At 43.9% G+C, this 12,103-nt stretch overlaps 1 protein-coding gene across 3 annotated transcripts in view; it reads left to right on the forward strand.

Moving 5' to 3' along the window:
- Positions 1-12,103, forward strand: part of LOC308466154 (transient receptor potential cation channel subfamily V member 6-like) — a 120,284-nt gene that overhangs the window by 12,564 nt on the left and 95,617 nt on the right. The window contains exon 1 of one of the 3 annotated variants that reach the window (XM_080986764.1): positions 3,404-6,306. The exons of the other annotated variants lie outside the window; for them this stretch is intronic. The gene's annotated coding sequence lies outside the window, so the exon portion shown is untranslated. Of the gene's footprint in view, positions 1-3,403; positions 6,307-12,103 lie in introns of those variants that run through there. 3 annotated transcript variants of the gene reach the window in all.

The following is a 12,103-nucleotide window of genomic DNA, read 5'->3' on the forward strand; positions in this document are numbered from 1 at the left end:
AATTGGGACACTACCATTGCATCCCAGAATTCTCCTAGTACTGGAAACCAGTGATCGTAATGAGCCCATCCTGTATAACTACCATTTTATAAGAATCAGCTTTATGCCTTTAGTCTGGCAGCTTGTTGTTGAGTGAGACTACTTGGCTCTTTCTATGCCACTGACCTGCCTGCCCCAGGGATATGATTTCAGCCAGGGATTGGGGTCAGATGTATGTTGTTGTTGTTGTTGCTGTTGATTGAATTTCTATACCTCCCTTCATCCTAGGATCAACCTTACTGATTTTATCTCCCACTTTTCATACATCTGCTCCATGAATCGCATTTGCTCTCTTAATTTGCTGGAGACCAGCAAATTGCACCATTAACTCTATCCGTCTGTTGAGGCTTTCTCAAACAGTCTTTTCCCAAGCTCAATGGACAGCTGCTTTTGAAATGGAAGAGGAAGTTTCAAAAGCCATTAGTAGTCTGCAGTGATTCAAAGTTTCCTTTTCCTTTCTTCCTTGGTAAGTTGAGTTGCAAACATGTACATAGCAACACTCCTGTGCTCCTTTAGATGTGTGACATATGCCTACAAGTGTAGGGAGTTGGCCTTTGAACGGTTTGAGAAAACTGGGATTGCAAAACCTTTAGGACTGGGAGCACCGTACAGCATGATGGAAAAAATCCATTTACGTCACATGTAAAACAAACAAAAACAAAAACCTGGTTTGTTGTGGAGTTATACACTGCATGGACTGGCTCTGGGCTAGCTAGGAGGCAGGAGATTCAACTTCAGCTCTTCACTCAAGCCACTAGGTGGCCTTCAGCAAGAAACAGAACATTAAACCAATGTTTGCTAGATCTCACCATCAGATTGTTTGGTCGTTCTCAGCCACCCAAGTCTCATCTCTACATAAAACATTCAACATAGCCATAAGGAAAACCCCTTATTTAAAAATAGTTACTAGATACAGTACCCTGTATCCACCTCCTATAATCTAAAGCTTCTTGAGTCTCCGATGTTCACACAGAACTTCTTTTGCATTGGGCAATCACTGCAATAATTGCATTCAATGGAGATGGTGGTTCCATGTGCAGACTTTTTGACAGAGCTTCCCTTCTCTCCTGAGAAAGTAGGGATACCTGCTCTTGCAAGGACTCCATATATGTGCACTGGAGTTTCTGTGCTCACAAGGAGTGTATGGAACCTCTGGCATTGCAGTGTGCAAATCAGGATGTTTCAATTTCAGAGCAGGAATGGGCAGGGAACTACTTACAGCCTCTTCCTGGTATTATTATTGTTATTATTATTATATTATTATTGCTATTTACTGATTTGCTTTTAGAAAAATATTTTATTTTTACAATTTTTCATTTTACAAAGTAATTACAACAAAAATTATGTCTAAACACATTTACTGATTTGAATGTGCACCGTTGCATGTTGATTAAATGTCACACAGAAATAATCTTAATATCACACCACATACAATAATGTTTCCCTTTTTTGCGTATAGTCAAACATGTAATGCAGAAAAGGGGGAAAGACAGGAAGGAACTGTTGCAAATAGAGTTTGTACTGAAAAAAATTTAGAAATGAAAAATAGAACAATGGAGCCTTGGTTTCACTTTGAGAATGTGACCAGGTAATCTGAAGCTCTAGAATACAAGGGGAAATTCAGCTGAGAATTTGGGAAGCATCCCTAGTTTCTTCTGATCTGTCAGAAGTGCCTCTTCTAGGATAAAATGTGAGGTTGTGCCAGAAACCTTTGTGGAGAAAAGAATTGCCTCTCAAACTCTCACCTCAAACAAACTGAAGACGACAGATACCCCTGATATAAATCAAACTAGCATACTTTTCATTCAGAATTGCAAATGCCGTGTGGAATGTCAAATCCTTTTGTACTGGTTTCTTCCCTATTTAAATACAGCATTACCTCATAGCTTCACAATGCTATACTACTATTAATTGGCAGCAATCTCGAAGAAAACAGTTGCGACACTCCCTTTAATAATCACTGCACAAAAAGGGAAGGGTGGATAATTTAGTTGCTCTCAATGTTGCAATATTGTTTATCCAATACCTGCAGTGAGTGCTGTGCACCAAGGGTGGGGACCCTTTTGCCCTCCAAATGTTACTGAACTGCAGCTCACATCAGCCACAGCAAGCATGGCCACTGAACAAGGGTGATAGGATTTGTAGTTCAGCAGCAACGGGTGGCCTAAGGGTCCCCATGTCTGCTGTACGCCTTAACACAACGGGTGGAAGGAGAGAGCTTTTAAAATATTTGTTAAATGAAAAGATGAGGTGGTTTGAAATAAGTAGGGAGGCAGCGTATCTGCAATAGTTGCCAGCCGTGTGTGTGTGTGTGTGTGTGTGTGTGTGTGTATATACACACACACACACACATACAGTGGTACCTCGGGTTACATACGCTTCAGGTTACATACGCTTCAGGTTACAGACTCTGCTAACCCAGAAATAGTGCTTCAGATTAAGAACTTTGCTTCAGGATGAGAACAGAAATTGTGCTCTGGCGGTGCGGCGGCAGCGGGAGGCCCCATTAGCTAAAGTGGTACCTCAGGTTAAGAACAGTTTCAGGTTAAGAACAGACCTCCAGAACGAAGTAAGTACTTAACCCGAGTTACCACTGTATATATATAGTGCTATGATACTTAATTTAGAAACTTAAATAAACAGGCACTGGCTCCCCAAATGTTCTGAGAACAGTGCAGTTGAAATAGAGCCAGACACCCTCTATTTTATGAGTAACAAACTATATTCACTTCCTCCACTCCTACTGCCAAGAGAGAGCTAAAGAAACTCATTTTGCACCTGCATGTGCAGACTAGGTGTTAGCTTGCTACAAACCATGGTTTGCAAATCAAAATTTAGCCTCAGGAGCCCAAACTCCTCCTTCCTCCTTCCAGTTTCCATTACTTCACTTGCAATATGAGAAATAATAATAATAATAATAATAATAATAATAATAATAATAATTTATTTATACCCCACCCATCTGGCTGGGTCTCCCCAGCCACTCTGGGCTGCTTCCAACAAAATATTAAGATACAATAGTCTGTTGAACATTAAAAGCCTCCCTAAACAGGGCTGCCTTCAGATGTCTTCTAAAAGTAGTTGTTTTTCTCTTTGACATCTGGTGGAAGGGCGTTCCACAGGGCAGGCGCCACTACCGAGAAGGCCCTGCCATGTTCCTTGTAGCTTCACTTCTTGCAGGGAGGCAACCACCAGAAGGCCCTCGGCGCTGGACCTCAGTGTTTGGGCTGAACGATGGGGGTGGAGACGCTCCTTCAGGTCAAATCAGGTGAGTCTGCTTTGGAATCCAAGGAAGGAGGGTTCCTGTTCCATGACTACCTGCAGGTATAATAGACCCACGTTGAGGGTTATTAAGATGTTACTGCTGAGATATGCCTTTATGAGACATTACATGCAAATACTGGTAACTGTTCCCCTGTTCCATTCTTCCCAAAAGAAAAACAGATTCAGGTGGGGTGGTTTTGATCAGAGAAGCAGTGGGAGGGGTGTTGGTGTTGGCCTAGGGGGCGGGACCCACACTCACCCTGCCTGCAGCCTCTCAACTCCAAATTTCTCTCCTTGAGGGTTGGTTCCCCAGAAGGTTCAAAATGAGTCTAAATGGGGGTTCTTCAATTTGAAGCAGAGAGTCTGTGGGATAGCGGAAGTGTAAAGCACAGCCCCAAGCCACTTCTCCACTCAAATGCCCTCCTTTGGAAGCCGCGTTTTGTTTATAAAGAAGAAGAGCAGCAACAGCAGAACTGAGTGACATACGACTTGTAACCTGTCCTTGAGACAGAGAATGCAAAGCTCTTTCAACACTTGTTAAGCACAGTAAAAATGATAAACATCAGCAGCATGGGTTTATAACATTTTCGAAAGTTAAATCAGGATTCTGGTGTGATGGCGGGGTGCAGAGGCTGTTGTTTCACAGAGGAATGTTGCTAGGCTACACATAATGGCTCTTAAGCATATGGTGCCCCCTGTGTCCCTCCGAAGTCTTCAGTATTTGGAGTCCTCCTACTCCGTGTTGTGAAAGGGCCCTTTGGCACTCTGGCGGGAGGGCAGCAACTGTTTCCTGTAACCTTGGAGCCCCCTACTGGCATGTACTGATTTGTAGTTGACCACATAAAAGCAGCCTATGCTGGATCAGGTGAAAGGTCCATCCTGTCTAGCTCTTTGCCTTCAACAGTTGTCAACTATATTACCCTGGAAATTAGAAGTTCACAGCAGAGCAAGATGAGGAGAGCAATCCTCTATTGCAGTGGTGTCCAAACTTTTTTCCAAAGAGGGCCATTTTACCCAGGAAATAAACTTCCACAGGGGCCGGATTAAACCGACCTGCGGGCAGGATTAGGCCCCCGAAACAGACTTTGGACACGCCTGCCCTATTGCTTATCCCCAACTTCAAGCAATCGGAGTTCTAGGGTCTCTGATAATGGAGGTTGCATTTTAACAGCCGTTAATAGGCGCATTTTTCATGAATTTGTCCATTGTAGACACATCAACACCTTATCGATAAAAAAAATTAATATGCTCTGAATGAAGAACTTTGCACTAGTGTTTTTTGTCGGTTCTGAATCTAGTGTCAGAGTGTCATATATATTTTGTAAATATTTAGTCTATTCATACAATTATTTTAAATGAGTTTGAGTGTGCTGCAGCCCAATTCTAACCATGTTTATGCAAATGAAAATCTTGTAAGTTTCATTGCCATTTGCTTCTAAAGAATGAAGTCTTGCCCAACTATTAATTATGAAGGAAGTAGAGTTGGGATGATGGAGCAGTTTCTTTGGGGTTGTTTTTTTCCTGTTGGAAGAGTGGGGCACGTGGTCTTAGGATTCGGGGGGCTCTCGGGCATGGTACCCTCAGTGCCTATGCCCCTGGTCTGGTGGAACGTGCAAGCTGAGAATTCTCTTGGCTGCATCTGTTGTATTGGATGCTTTGTACAAAGCTGAAGTAGGAGCATGGGATTTTGGGATCTTTAGCAAATGCCCAGTCTTGCTGGTCTGAATGCAGAGCCCTGAAGCTAGCACTGAAGGGAGGGCAGAGGGACATCGCCCGGCTGTGAGCCGTGAAGGCCGCTCCCTGCAAGGCCCTTTCCACCTGGCCTAGGGGGCGGGACCCACACTCACCCACCTCTACCCAAGTGGTTCCTGGGGAGACCAGAGGGACATCGCTATGCCTGACAACAAACCCTAACTATTGGATTCTTTTGCCCCATCTTTTTGTGCCTGCCAAACAGCCGTGTCATGCTTATGATAATATTTTATTCTCTTGCTAATTATGCTGTTTTAAATGTGCATTTTATATTTGACTTCACTTAGCAATGTTTTTTTCTTTTTTGAAATGTTTGGGGCTTTTGTTGTTGTTAACTTTGTTTGGGTTAAATATGTATTCTGTAGTTGACCTCCTTTGTAATGTTTTATTTTGAAATCTTTAAGATAATATTTTAGTTTTCTGTTAATTATGTTGCTTTGACTGTATACTTTACAGAACCAAGCTTATTCACTGAAATCCCCACCCAAAAACACTCCCATGCTAATACTTTGGGAAGTGAGGGATATAGGAGCAAATAGATGGTTGCATTAGAAGTTAGCAAGGACACCGCAGGGACTTGAACCCTGACCTGGAAGCCTTGAAGGTGGTGCTTGAAATGGTCCTTAGGTGCAATGGTGGAGTTAAGAATCAAGCTCAGTCACTGAAGTCACCACCCTTCCATGCTAATACTTTGGCTTAAGAAAAAAGAGCCAATTGTTATTTGGGCAGTGTGAGATAGAGAGATAGAGAGGGATAGATAGAGAGGGATAGAGAGGGATAGAGAGACAGAGAGAGGGGGGGGGGATAGAGAGATAGAGAAAGATAGAGAGTGTTAGCAGTTGCATTGGAAGTAAGCATGGACACCGCAGGGATTTGAACCCCGTCCTGGAAACCAGGAGCGCCGACCACCAGTGTCTTTTGCTTTTTTTTTGAGCAATGCAACAAGGGGAAAAGCAAAACCTGAGAGAACATTCTGCTAATGTTCTCTCAGGAAAAAGAAAACCTGAAGATGTTAAGAAGAGCTCTTTGGAGAGACCTGCGGAGAGACCAGTAGAAAAGAAAATGAGAAAAAGGAGAGACCAATAAAAAAAACATTATTCTGGGGGGGGGGGGGATGAGTAGTGGAATGTGAACTTACCTAAAGCAGCACAGTCCAAATGCAGGCGACTCTCACTTCAGATACACTGAACTCTGCAAAGCCTGAAGAAAAGAGGAGCTGGAACAAAAGAAGAAGTCTTCTCCTACTTGCAGGTGGGCCTCATTGTGGTGACACAGAATAGAGCTTCTTCTGACGACTCAGTCACCCCGACCTGAAAGAGTCTTAGCACAAAGAGTTGCAGACGGAACACAACAGAGATTTTCTCCCTAGCCAAGCTAGGGATACTCACCTAAATGTCCTTCAGTGGTAGTGTATAGAACTATATTACTATCATCATTGTGATGTAGCGTTTAGGGTTTACTTGTATCCGAGCCTGTCATCACCTCTGAATATTCATGAGTACTTGATAGTTACCTTCCTTCAGCTGCGATGGTCGCTTCAAAGCGAGAAGTGACAGGCGAAGAGGATGTGAGGGCGATCTGGCTGCCTCATCTGTCACCCCATTGATCGCCAGGGTTGATTTGGCTGATCTGGCTGGCTAGTCTGTTGTCCCCTACCCCCCTCACCACTCCCTGTGTGTCCCTCCCGAAGCTGCACGCTCAGTAGAAGAGGATGACCATCCCAGATAGAAGAACTGCACCATTTTTTGGTCAAGGCTATACGATAGCTGCGCCCCACTGCTAGGACCTCCAAACAAGCTCAAGGGTCCAATTGTTGGAGAATGTAGGGTAGTCAAGCTTCCAAGACTCCAGACACATCCAAGTAAGGTGCTGAATTTTGTGTTGTCTGAACTATGCATTAAATGGTGTTCTTGGAAGATGCTTAGCAAAAAGTTTAGAGGTTTCAGCAGGGGAGCACAGCTATCGTATACCCTTGACCGAAGAATGGTACACTCCTTCTACCTGGGATGCTTGTCCTCTTCCACCAAGCGCACAGCTTTGGGAGGGATGCACACGGAGCAGTGAGGGATACAGCATAATCCACCCCCTTAGCTCATTTGTCAATGAAATCATAGACCATGATTTTAGAGTCATTACTACCACAGCCACATTACGTATTGGAGATAGGTTTGCCTGCCCTGTTGCATAGTTACCTTTTGACGTCCATTTCCCATTCATTATGTCATCTTGTAGTTGCTGCTGGAAAGGCCAGTCCTTTCAGTACCACTCTATAACCTACAAGCATTCGTTCTGCCTCCACTGGAATCCTCCACTTGCAAGACACATTGGAGACATTCCAGAGTTGAAGACTCCAATTTGAGATGGGAAGATACAGAAGAATCCTTTATCGTAACAGGTTGCAAATCATCTTGCCGCAACTTTAAAATGAATGAGGAATCACAGAGTTCCATTTTGACTAGATATTTCCTCCCTAGTCAAGCAAGGGATACTCACCTAGATGTGCCAATGACCGCTCCCCGCTTAAAACAGGGGGCGCCCTTTGCATGGACGCGCGCAGCCCCTGGATCTGGAGCGGCTCCATCAGCATAGGCTTGGCTTTGCCTTCCCTCAGGTGGGATACCTGGAGGTCTCCGCCTACCTCAGTCAGTTGTCCATTCCCACCTGGGGGAAGCGTTGCCAAGGAGACCAGGCCAGGTAGGGGAGGGATTACCTGCCCACACAATAGAGGGAGGATCTTACCTGGGAATCCTCACTTGGCTTCAGAGCTTCTCCCACCCTACCCACCCTCAGTTAATGTCTTATTTTGCAGGTTAACTTTTATTCACAGGTATGCGGGCGTTGCTACGTTAAGGTCGCTGTTAAAGGGCCGGAAAGGAATTTCCCTGCATTGGCAGGTTTCGCCTTTCCTGTAGAAAAACGTCACAACTTTGGCGGTATCAGGCCTTGGGCGGAATCCGTTAGTCCATCTTCCTCTTTGCGGCGGCGATACCAGGGTTCCTCGTTAAAGGGAGGCTTTGACCGTACGCCGAAAGGTCGTCATTGCTCTCCCCTGCGGCGGCGTCGTAACGGGGGCGGCTATCTCTGTTTGAACATATGTTCTCTAGAGCCGGCCCATCCCCCCCCCCACACACTGGATAACCCTGATGCTCCCTAGGTCCCCGACTGGGGACTGGGGAGGGAGAACGCCCAATGCTTGAGCCAAGGTCTACCCACATTTGAAATTTAATAAAGTTGTGGCCAATTTAATCCCATAGCACGTTGTCTTGAGTCGTTATTCCACATGACGGGGGGGGGGACCGCTCGGGATCTGGGGACTCCGCCTGTTCACGCAAATAGCTGTTCCTAGAAGATGCTTAGCAAAAATAAAATAAAATCCAAAAACCTTGGTTATTACCACCAAAGAACCACGTTACGCATCAGGGGTAATCTTGCCTGGCCTGTTCCATAGTTGCCTTTTGAGTTCCATTTCCCATATCTTTTCATAATCTTGCAGGTTCTGCTGGAAAGGCTTAGTGGAGTAGATGTTCTAGTCTGCTTCCTCGTCTGATCCTCACAACCACCCTGTGAGGTAGGTAAGGCTGAGAGATAGAGCGCTTCATGGCACAGTGAGGATTTGAACTCGAGTCTCCCAGGTCCTAATCCTGCACTCTAACCTCTCTCAGTAACTTCCCTCAGAGAAAGCACTTTCCCCCAGGATCCTGGACTTGCCATGTCCCTGAGCAGCCACTCTCCAGTCGCCATCAGCAGGTTCATCCTCAAAATGCTTTATTTGCCTTTTCAGCAAGTTTTTAACTTACCTGTCTTTCTCTCCTTCCAAGGCAACTTGAGCCAATATGAAATTAGAAGGAACGGCTTTGTCCTCTCCTTGTCTTCTTTGCTTTTTCTCTCTCGACATGCACATTTCTAGCTTCAGCAACAAAAACCCAAACTTTTCCTTCATGAAATAACTTCTCTAGTTGCCTTTTAAAAGAAAAGCCTTCTATTTTTCCTACTCATTTTCCCTCTTCTTTAAGCGGACTTCATATCCATGTACCCTTTTATGTGCTCCTTCATTTCATCCAAAGACTCATCAGTTTGAAAGGTAAATAACATTTGATTCTCCCCTTCCTTCATTTATCTTCATTTATCTTGGCTTTTCCAGTTAAGTATTTTTGATTTTCTTGATTCTCTTTAAAATCTCCATCTTGATATTTTTCTGATTTTGTTTGTTTGTTTGTTTGTTTGTTTGTAAAATACGTCCACCATGACTTCTGTGACTCTGCAGGAAGAGGTGGCTTCATCTGAGTGTTGTTTTTTTTAAATGATATTTATTAAAAAAAATTAGAATTACAAAAAAAGGACAAAGCAGAAAAAGAGAAAGAAAAAACAAAGAAAAAACAAACCACATCAAACAATACAAATTCAAAAAACAAAAATACACCACAAACACTCAAAAACAAATCCATCATTCTCAAATCCTCAACTGTCATTACCTTCTTTCTTTGACCTCCTCCTCCTCCCTTTTTTTGTATCCTAGTTGTTAATTGTCGCAGCAAATCCTTTCCATATTTCATAATATTCTGTCATTACATTACCTTAATCTATTTTAATCTTATCTTACTATAAAGAACCTTAAAGTTTAAAACTTAAATCTTATTTTTACCAACTTCTCATAACCATAATATTCTTACATAATTCTTTAAATATTTTTGCTAAAGCCAAGTAATTTCGTTCCAACATTCTTCTAACATTCATCAATTTTATAAAACAATCCTAGTAGTAAAAAAAAAAATGAAAACAATCCAATCTTCATCCAGCGTCCCTTCCGCCTGGTCCCGGGTTTTGTCAGTCCTTATTATCCCATCAATCTAGCGCATTAACCTGGTAACCTTGTATCCGAGGCCCTTAAGTCTCTTCCATGTCCCTTCCGCAGCTCTTCTTCATATTTATAACTGTATTTTCCTTTGTCTCCTGCTCCTTTCACTCGTGGGAACTCCAGCTTAACAATGTTTTTGACCCTTCTTGACAAATCAGCCCCTTTTCCATAGTCCACACTAAACTCCATGTGGTATTTAAGAACATGTTTCAAAATCCCTCCAAAATTACGAGCCCCCACAACCCCAAACATCTCACGGCCCATTGCCAGACTTGAAAGGTCCAAACATCCCTGCATAGGGGGGTCTATCCAACCCCCCCATTTCCAAACCAAACCAAACTTTATCTTTCCAAATCTGGCTTTTTCCAAGTTCATTTGTCAAGTCCAAAAGCTCATGTTCCTGCTGGGCCACAGCTCCCTTCATCTCTGGCGCCCAAGATTCAGCAACATCCTCTTCCCTCATCTGTTCTGTCAGGGCACACTCCTGATTTAATTCCTGGGTGGGCTCCATATAATTTCCCACTGCCTGTTCAAAATTTCTGATTGCATCAGTCATCAAGTCCGTCTTCTCATGTAGCTGTTCCAGTAGGGCATTTGTTTTACAGAAAGCACGCAACAGAGCTTCTGAATACATTGTCCTGCAAGGTCAGAAGTCTATTCCCACGATTGTAATCTGTAACAGCTGCAAGCTCCCCGGAGTTGGTTACAGTTTCACAGTCTCCCTCTAGGGGGAAAACATCTATTTGTTCTTTCTTTTAAAGAAAGTCTAACAACAAAGTTTCCTTTTTTCAGATATTTTGTCAATATTTGTTCCTTTAAAATGCGAAGGGGAACAATGGAATCAATATTTCTCTTCTTATAGCTATCTGTCAAAAACGTTTGTCTCTGGTCAATGAGCTTCAAAAAACGTCAGTCCTGACACCCCGCTCCAGGATCAGGACGGTGGAAAGTTACTTTACTTTACACTCACTTCTGCAGGTTTAAACAGTCCGAAAAAATCCCCCCTCTTCTCCTGCTTCCGAAGGGGGGTTCAACAATTTTAAATGATGAAAGTTAATCTTTTACAAGCGATTTTCTGAGCTCTAGTTTGCCATGTCTTTGCTTTAATCTATCTACAAAGAAACGGAAGGCTGACTTCCTGTTTAGACCTTCCCGTTTCAGTGCCAAATTGAGGTAAACTTTTAAGTCCAATTTTCCTTTCTGCTCGCAAGTCCTTATTTAAAGTCCAATTGTCCGAAATTTAAGTACTCACGGGTGATTATTTTAGGAGCCAAATTGTCCCAGGAAAAAGGCAGCGCTCTCCGGCAACAGCTGTGCGGCTTCACTCCACGGAAGAAGCAGTTGACTCTCAGCACCGCGCCACTTCCCCCTCTTCGCTCTGGAGCCCGTTAGTGGATTCTTTTGCAGGTTGGGGGGGCGCTAAAGGTGCCCGCCAAGTCCCATGGTCACAGGCTTCATCCGCCTGTGATTTTTGAAAGGGTCCTCGCTTCGCCGTAGCGGAAAAGACCCGTTTCGCGTGGAGCTAGTCCCTCCAGATCAGAGGGAGTCCGCCATTGCCGATGGCGCCACCCCGGAAGTCCGCTTCATCTGAGTGTTGTGGGCTCTTCAGACACAACTATAAAGAGAGGGTGTCAATGAGATGCACCTGGAAGAGACTGGGGTCTTCAGCCCCTTTTCTCTCTCCTACAGAAACAGAGGAACAAAAACAGCAGGTTACCTAAAGCCGCGCAATCAAAATGCATGTTTCTCTCAATAATACACTGCTGCAGGTTTTTACTTGATGTATCAAGAGCTCTTACTCACTTTGCATCTTGGGAGTTAACAAAACAGTTCTGCCTCAGACACAGTGAACTCTGCGACGTCTGTAAATCAGAAGATCTGGAACAAAAGAAAGAGTGTTGTCCCGTCCGCAAGTGTACCTCATTGTGGACTGACACAGGAAAAGGTCTTCTCTGCAGTGACATCTCGACAGTAGAAGTTCCCTTGGAAACAGGAATGGCGGCCACCTGGCGTCTTCAGTTCCCAGCTCATCTGAAAAGAATGACTGAATGACCAATGTTGCCAAGTGCAAGCTCCTTAGGAACTTGTATAATTTATGTATTATTACATCAATAACTTACCTTTTCTCCAGTGAGTTCATGGCGGTGGGATCGTCCTTCTCCTGTGAGCTGAAACAGTCTTTGCACAAAGAGT

Source organism: Podarcis pityusensis (genome assembly GCF_964106645.2).
Source record: "Podarcis pityusensis genome assembly, chromosome: 17".
Taxonomy (NCBI): domain Eukaryota; kingdom Metazoa; phylum Chordata; class Lepidosauria; order Squamata; family Lacertidae; genus Podarcis; species Podarcis pityusensis.